The sequence below is a fragment of the Fukomys damarensis genome, unplaced genomic scaffold, assembly GCF_012274545.1.
Source record: "Fukomys damarensis isolate Sample0158 unplaced genomic scaffold, DMR_v1.0_HiC HiC_scaffold_11, whole genome shotgun sequence".
Classification (NCBI taxonomy): domain Eukaryota; kingdom Metazoa; phylum Chordata; class Mammalia; order Rodentia; family Bathyergidae; genus Fukomys; species Fukomys damarensis.
In genome coordinates this window covers 42,378,765-42,387,010 of record NW_022900923.1, presented here as the reverse complement: position 1 = coordinate 42,387,010, position 8,246 = coordinate 42,378,765, and the positions used below count along the sequence as shown (strand labels likewise).

Below are 8,246 nucleotides of genomic sequence, written 5' to 3'. Positions count from 1 at the left end.
AAAAAAAAAAAAAAAAAAAAAAAAGAAAGTCACTGAAGAATAAGGGCTGGGGATTTAGCTCAGTGGTTCCACCACCTGCTTCGCACAAAGATGCTGCTGGACCTTATCATGCCTCTTCCCCCACCTCATTCTAGATCCTTTTTGATTATATACTTATTAGGAGGAAAAAGACCTCCCACTGCTTTATTAATGAGATAAAAATAAGGTTAAGGCAGTGTTAAAAAGAACGAATTCCGGTACACTGTTCCAAAGGATTCCAACCCCTAAGATAAATGATGCCTCCCAGCCGCCACCACAGCTCGGCTGGGGAGGGGATGCAGAAAACAAGCCCCAGGGGGAGGACAGAGGGCAGGAGAGGGAAAGGATGTTGTCACCCCAGGAGGGAAGCACCCTGCTGCTGCCCCTGGAGAGGTCAAAGTCCTGACAGTGCCAGTTATCAGAGAGTCTGGTTGGAAAAATCAGAACTAGGGACAGATATCTGTGTTGGCAGCACCTTGAGGTGGAAAGAGCAGAGCAGGCTGCGTTTCTAAGCCTGTCAAACCCACTGTCATCAGCATTCCAGTTGCTGGAGGGTAGAAGAGGAGACAGGAGGAGGTGAAGGAAGGCGCCACAGGGGGAAGAGGCATTGTCCCGGACAGATGGGAGCAGCCTGGTAGAAGGGAGCCAGCTACGAACACTGCTCCAGAGCACGAGTGTAACTCTCCTGGGTCTGAGGCCATTACTTGGGAATATGTAAAAAGACAGAGGCGCAGACGTGTCTCAGAATCCCAAGGCAGGTAAGCTTCCAAAACTCCTGGGCTAGAAAGAACATCTATTCAAAGGGCCCAGGTCCACGGCGACGGACACAGGGCCCATTGTTGAAAGACACCAAGGGCAGGCGATGAGGTGACTCAGCCTCAGCTGGTCACTGCAGATGGAAGTGGCTCGGGAGAGAGAAAGCGGTGGAGGAACTGTGTACTTTTCTTTCAAGGGTGCAGAAAGATCGTATCATCTCTAGAACCCAACTCCCAGCCCAGCGCCTGGCTCACCATGTGGGATTAATGAATGAATCATCCTTTCTGCTCCACTGAGCTTTCTTTGCAAGGGAAGGAAGATGGGGGGGCTCTCCGGAGAGAATGAGTTACTGCGAGCTCCCTGCACCCCTCCAGCACTTGTCCGGTCTTCCTTCCTTGGGCCCGATGACCAGCCCGCAGTCCTTCTGCCTCTTTTCTCTGGGACAGGCAGAGTCGCTGGCATGTGGTGTGGGGAGAGGGGGCTGAGCCATCACTGCCAGGATTACCCACCCTCCGGGAGAGATGAAGGCAGTGTAACCCACCCCATCTGCACTCCCACACACAGTGCTCCGAATAGCCCTGTAACACCTCCAAAGCAAAACCTAGGGGGAGAACTGTGGGGCAGCGGGTGGGGGGCAGGGTCTGTAGGACGTGGATTATTTTATTTCTGAAACACTGAGTTGTAAGGAATCATGGGAAGAACACCTAGGACCACTCTTTCCAGCCCCTCACTCCCCAGCCTCGGCACCGTTCCTTCATATCTAGGTGTGACCCCTCCCCACACAAAATCTGCCTCTTCCAAGATCTCAGTCTCCTCTCATTGTCTTTCCGCGTCTCCAGGGTCAAGCTGATGAGGCGGGGTTTGATTCTCCTTACCTGGACAGTCCTGAGTCCATGCGGCCCTGTACCGCTCCGAGTTGGTTCAAGCAGAGGAAGGAGTGGGGAGATGCCAGCAAGGAGTGAGGCCCTTGTGGGGCTGGCCCAGCTGGCACCAGCACAGGGCCGATCTGTCACAGGCTCGCGGATGACGGTCCAGACACTCTCTGTGTGACCACTCTGCGTTCTCCCAAATCCATCTGGAGTTTGCCTGGCTAAGTCAAATATTTATGCAGTATCTAACTAGGCTTGAAACCAACTGCTAACACTGAGGATTCAGGAGCGAGGAACCCTAACAGAGATGAGGGAACAGGAAGGCTACAAAAATATTCCTATGGATTAAAAACAAAAGCCAAGCTCCCGATCGAGCAGAAAGAGGGGCCTGGCCTAAAGGGAGAAGACGCCAGGAGGTCAGGTAGAAAAGGCACAGAGCTATGATCAGAGTGCTTTTCATGCTCCCACAGAAGCCAAAAATCCAAACCCTGAAGATGACGAGCTGATCCTGTACAACCACAGCTAGGAGGCGGCACCACCATTGCCCCTCTGTTCCACTCTGAGCCCACAGGACCTAGGCAGGGAACAGACATAGAAGGGATGAAATCTAACTCCCTGTGACAAAGCCACCTTCTATCTCCTGCACCACGATGCAGGGGTTCGCAGAGGGATCTGAGGCGGTACAGCAACAGGCATCCTAACGGGCAGAGTCAAGCTTCCCGGGGCTTCTCACACTGAGCGCCTGACATTTACCCCTGCACAGTCCGGCCAGAGCGAGCATTCCCATTTCTCCAGCCACACACACAGCCTGGGCAGCTGCTCCAAATTAGCAAGGTCTCGGCCACCAGAGACCAGCCCTCTGTGGCATGGGGGAAGGACTGGCCCTCCCTCAGCGACTCAGGCACTGAAGCCCTCTCTGCGAGCAGCCAGCCGGATCCAAAGAGAAGCTGAGGACACGCTGGCCAGCCTCTCCCTCACTCCTCCAGAGCAGCTGAGACAGGGGAGTCTCCTTCGTGGGGGGCAGCCCAGGGCGGGCAGCGAGGCTATGGAAACTTTGCCGTCTAAGGCTGTGGAATTCTCCCACTGGGCTCCTGCAGTTAATCATCGCTGCTCCACGGCTTCCCAATTTGGGGCTTTAAAAGGTAGCACCAGAGTGAGAAAGACAAACATGTCAGGGAGAAGAAGAACAGAAAGAAAAAGCTGGGTGAGCTCAACGATAGTCATCTCCAGCACCAGTCTGAGCAACGGAGCAGCAGTGAGAAGGGAAAAGAAGGACCCAAGACGAACAAGCACAGACAGCCCTGCAGTCCTTTTCCAGAATCCGGCAGACCCTGCCCACACCCACTCTCCAGTCTCCACAGAGAGCGCCCACTGCTAACCTACTTGTGAAAGGGTGGCACAAGTTTAAGGCCAGTCCCAAAGTTAGCAAGGCCTTGTCTCCAAAAAAGGTGGGGGGGCATGGATGTAGCCGGGTGTGAGACCCTGGGTTCAGTCCCCCTACTGAAGGGGAAACGCACTGCAGAGCTCACAGGCTGTGGTGTTCTGACTTCGAGCTTCCAACATGCTACAAGTGGCCAGGTTGCCATGGTTCCCAAGAGGACAAACAAAGCTTTGGTCTAAAAGAAGAGAGGGACACTGCCTTTTTGTTCCTAGGCATTAGTTTCCCCGGCAAGAAAGGAGGGAGATACAGCAAAATGAGGAGAAGTTTACGGAAGTGGAGAGAACATGGCAGCCTTGACAATTCCCACTCTTCCCGAGGGGACGGACGAAAGCCCGTTTCCAGAGCATAAGGCCTGATTCAGAGGTGAGAGTCACCGAGGAAGTTAACAGGAAATGCAGTGCCTCTTGTCCATAGCGGAAGCCCATCAACTAAACCTAGAGGCAGGGAGTGCAGGCGCCAAAACTAAACTGCTTTGAGAAAGCCAAGGGCCTCCAAAGGCCATGAGTTTCGCCTGCCAACCAGCAGATGAGGTCAGGATCCCCAGAAATGACGTGGGGAGGCGCTGTTCCCATTCTACCCACTGCTCACCCCACACTGGCACCTGCCCACCACCTTCCTAAGTCCCTGCTTGCTCGGGGCCTTTTCAACTCTCATTCCAAAGGAGCCAGATGGGCAGGACAGTGTGAGGACCGACGCGCCACCAGCAGGAGCTGTCAGCTGAATGGGCCCCCGGGCCAAGGAACTCCCTTCACCACGCTTCCTGAGCATGGGGCCAAGCTTGGCTCCCACTGGAGAGTTGGCAAGGAGATATAGTTGCTTAGGATTTTGCTGCCCTTAGGAGCAGCAATTGGGTTTGACTCCCTTGTACCCCGCCACCTTCTCAAAGCAGAAGGGGCCCGGGTCAGCTGACCACAGGCCAGGAGACCTAATCACAATTCATCACGAGTAAGCGAACAAAGTTCCTGGCCTTTTCCCACCAACCACATCAAACAACTCAATTCCAGAATCACAGCTTTGTAGGGGAGCTGCAAGGCAAGTCTGCCACAAACCCCCTGATTTTATGTTTAAGCATGTATGAGCTTATACACTGGGCAAACAGTCCAGATCAGAAAGCAGCGCAGAGGAGGAAACAAATGCTGCGAAAACCTGCATTAGGTGTCAAATGAACTCATGGGTGTGTAACCACCCCTCTGGGGTCTACACTGCAGGCCAGCTTGAGGCCACACCACAGGAGAGTGCTCGCTCACAAAACGGAACTCTCTCATGTCTTGCTGGAGTAGTGCACAGGGTGTGCCTGTGCCTGGGCACTAGGTAGAGAGATGCCTGAGAGACAGAGCCCCCACTGCCTTCTGTTGGATGTAGCTCATGGTGCCTGGTCCACACATCTTTCTCACATCTTTATTAAGAAGCCTGTCAACCTAGCACATTCCTTTGGGCCACCGGCCCTTAAGGAACATCAGGAAGAAAACCGGAAGTGAATCCATTTGATCAGGAATGCCCCAGAAGCAGGCCTGAAGATGCCAGATCCGCCCAGCCTTGGCCACTCCGCTGTTCCTCACAGGTCACTGGCTCTCCCATGAGAGTCCTCCCCAATCTATCCTTCCTGAGCCCTTTTCATCCTCGCCTGAAAGTGGAGATCAAAGGTTATCGCCTTATGTAGAAGTTGAAGGATCATAACTTCCTTCGTGTGAAAGGAAGACACCTAGACGAAAGTGGACTGCAACAAGAGACCACTGAACAGTGGAGGCCAACAGCCTCCCATTGCCTCTGGCTACCTTGTTCCCACCCTTCCACCGGCCCACTTGGCTCTGTGCGCCAGAAGATAGCGTCCTTCCTTTCCATAGACTCCGCTAGAATCTCGGATTTTACAGCTGTATCTGGGGTGTCCGGCTGCCTGCGGTTCCTCATTAAGTGGTGTCGGCAAGATTAAGCCTGAACAGAGGCAGAAAAAGGTGATGAGGGTAAACGAAGTTTGAGATAAGAATTCATGCTGGGGTAATGCTTCCCGTTTTCAAGGCACTCCGGCATTCGAGCTCTGTGATCATTTTGGGACGGACAGGGCTGATGACGGTATTCCTTCTGCGGATTTTATAACAGAGGGCTTTAGATAGTATCCTTAGGTAATGGGACTCGCCCACTTAAGGCCATGCAACCCCATGAAGTATAGAAGCAGCTAAGATACGCTGCATGTCCCAAAGTCCTCTAAAGGAAGTGGGGGCGACAGTTCATCAGAGAGCAGAGCGCGGCCTACGTGAGGATCAGAGGATTTCAGGCCCAGCCATGGCACCGGAGCTAGGGGATTCCTGTCCCGATGAGCGCAGAGGACTAATATAGATCTCTGCTTCCTGGGAGGCATGCGGAGTGAATGCCAGGCGAGGTCTGCGTGTGTCACCCTGAGGGCGAGGACTGTGGTCTAGAGAGCGGAGGTACAGCTCCTGGTGCACAAAAGGGAGAGGCCAGAGGAAGAGTCAGAGCAGGGGCAGGGCCCTCTCGGGGAACTCCCAGGCCAGGGAGTCTAAATAAAGAAGACAGGACATGCCCGTGTTAAGACCTGAGACTGCAGTGCAGTACATACAGAAACACAGCAGGAGAGTCCAAATGACAAAGGCAGGTAAAGGGAAGACATGGAAACAATGAAAAACCCCAAAACGTGAAAGGGGATGGGGGTAGAGAGGCCACGCAAGAGCCTCAGACTCTAGAAAACAAGATCTCTGGGGCGGCAATAAGATCTTTCCCAGGAAAAGTGGGCAAGGGGCCAAGCTGTGGCCCCAGATAACCCCACCTCTCCAGCTAGGCTTCTGGGTGAGGCGGATGTCACGCTGAGTACCGGCTGAGAAGGGAACCCCGAGGGTGAAACCCGGAAGAGGCCTCCGCACAGTTTGCAAACCCAGCGCTCTACGCTCCCCTCAATCGGGAGACCCTCCCTTCAGCACCTCACTTCAAGGAAGGAGGCTTCCTCTCCCTATGCCTTCAGATGATGATAAACTCGAAGGCCCCAGATTAAAGAAAGGGGAGCTTTCCACAGTGGTGCATAAATGGGGGGACTGAGGCAGGAGGATCGAGAAAGCTTGAGCCCAGCCTGGGTAGCTTAGTGATTAGGGAGACCCTGGGAATGTAAGTCGGTGTGAGGGCCCTAGGATCAAACCTCGGTACAAACAAAGGAGGGCCAGGCACTGGGGATTTAGCTCAGTGGTTCCATGGCCTGCCTTGCATGCTCAGGGTCCTGAGTTTAATCCCCCATACCAAAAAAAGAAAAGAAAAGAATGAAAGAGAGAGGTACAGACAGACAGACAGACAGACTCCACTGGCCAAGGAATGGATAAGGCAAGAGCACTGTAGATCCACCTGTTGGAATTATTCAGGGAGGGAAAGTCCCACACATGCTACGATGTGAACGGACCTTGAAAACATCACACTAAGTGAAATAAGCCTAGCACAAAAGGTCAAATACCATGTATTCCACCTATCTGAAGTACCTCCAACATGCAAATTCAGGCAGGAAGTGGTCAGCAGGGGCTGGATAGAGGAGGAATGAGAGTTATTAGTCAATGGGTTCACAGTGCCTGTTTTGCAGATGAAAGCAGGGCAGGGGTGGATGGTCATGCTAGTTGCACACAGTGTGAACTAACTGTACACTTAAAATGGTTAAAAACATTAACACCATGTTTGTATATTTTAATATTTTTCCCCCTGTACTGGGATGGAGTCCAAGGGCACTCTACCGCTGAGCTACATCCCTGGCACCTTGTTTTTTGTTTTGTTTTGTTTTTTTGAGCTAACTTCTTGCTAAGTTGCCCAGGCTGGCCTTGAACTTTCCATCTTCCCGCCTCAGCCTCCCGAGTAACTGTGATTAGAGGTGTGCGCTACTACTCACGGTGTTTTGTATACTTTATCACAATAACAGTTTTTAAGAAGGAAGAAAAGCAAGCTAATACAAGAGCAGTGCTGGTTCACACAGGTAAGAAAGGTGGAAAAGGAGGCAGCGGAACCGGGTTTGGGTCTGTGGCATGCAGCTGCGTGCTCACCAGCTCAGGCCCGTCATGGTACCGGGGGTGAAGGCCAGGGGCACTACCACGGGCAGAGGCCGGGTGTCCAGTGCTGGAAGGTGGGACCTGGTGAGGCTGAGTGGCACGGCCGTGGGGAGGGAAAAGAAGAGGTGCTCGGAACACCGGGCAGTGGGGGGGCAGCAGAGGTGGCAGAGAGGCATTGAGGCCACGGGCTGAGGGTGACAAGTCACCTTTTAAAGGAGCAGGAGAAGAATGTTAGCTTTCATATACTCACGCTCCCCAGGCCAGGCTGGGATCGGCTCTGAGCGGGCGGACTGGACCACCCTGATACAAGGTGGAGAAAGTCTTGCTTTGCTGAGCACCTCCTATATAATCTCGTTTATCAACATTCCCAACCACTCTGGCAAAGGGTGTGGCCACTCCCATTTTACGGAGGAGAAAACTAGCTACATACCATGAGTAGGGTCACACGGTAAGACGCAGAGCCAGAGCTCAAACCTGAGTTCGGCAAAGGCCACGTGTGTCCCATGATACTGCCTTTGATACGCTTTCCTGACATTAGGGCTCTTCCCCCACCTCTGTTCGACTGGGGAGTGAACCCAGGGCCCTTGCACTGAGCGATACCTTAGCCCTATTTTATTTGAGACAGTATCTCACTAAGTCACCTAGGTGGGACTTGAACCTGTGGCCCTCCTTCCTCAGCCTCCCATGGAGCTGGGATGACAGGCAGGTAGCATCTAACTGATAAAAAGGGAATAGCAATAGTACACATTTCATAAATAATCCACGTTAAAACACACAATGCTGGGCTGGGGATTTAGCTCAATGGTTCTGCCACCTGCCTCACAAGCACAAGGACCCGAGTTGGATCCCTGGTACCAAAATAAATAAGTAAGTAAATAACCAACACACAATTCTACCATCTAATAAAGCAACCAAGTAGAACTATTGTGGTTATTACCATGTTTCCCTGAAGACCTAATCAGAAAAAAATCAGTCTTGAAAGCTAGACACCAAAAATGCCAGCCCCGATCAGCCTGTCCTTGGTTTTATCTGTGGCCGTTATAGAGTAGCCATGGAGGAAGAGAATACTGGGGTATAATCTTCTGCCTGACACTGGCCATCCCCATGGTAACAAACAGCTAGGGTTTATTT

At 52.6% G+C, this 8,246-nt stretch overlaps 1 protein-coding gene across 8 annotated transcripts in view; it reads right to left on the bottom strand.

Annotated features, from left to right (window-relative positions):
• Positions 1 to 8,246, bottom strand: part of Atp2b4 (ATPase plasma membrane Ca2+ transporting 4) — an 89,979-nt gene that overhangs the window by 55,660 nt on the left and 26,073 nt on the right. The window contains exon 1 of one of the 8 annotated variants that reach the window (XM_010645031.3): positions 1,650 to 1,798. The exons of the other annotated variants lie outside the window; for them this stretch is intronic. The gene's annotated coding sequence lies outside the window, so the exon portion shown is untranslated. Of the gene's footprint in view, positions 1 to 1,649; positions 1,799 to 8,246 lie in introns of those variants that run through there. 8 annotated transcript variants of the gene reach the window in all.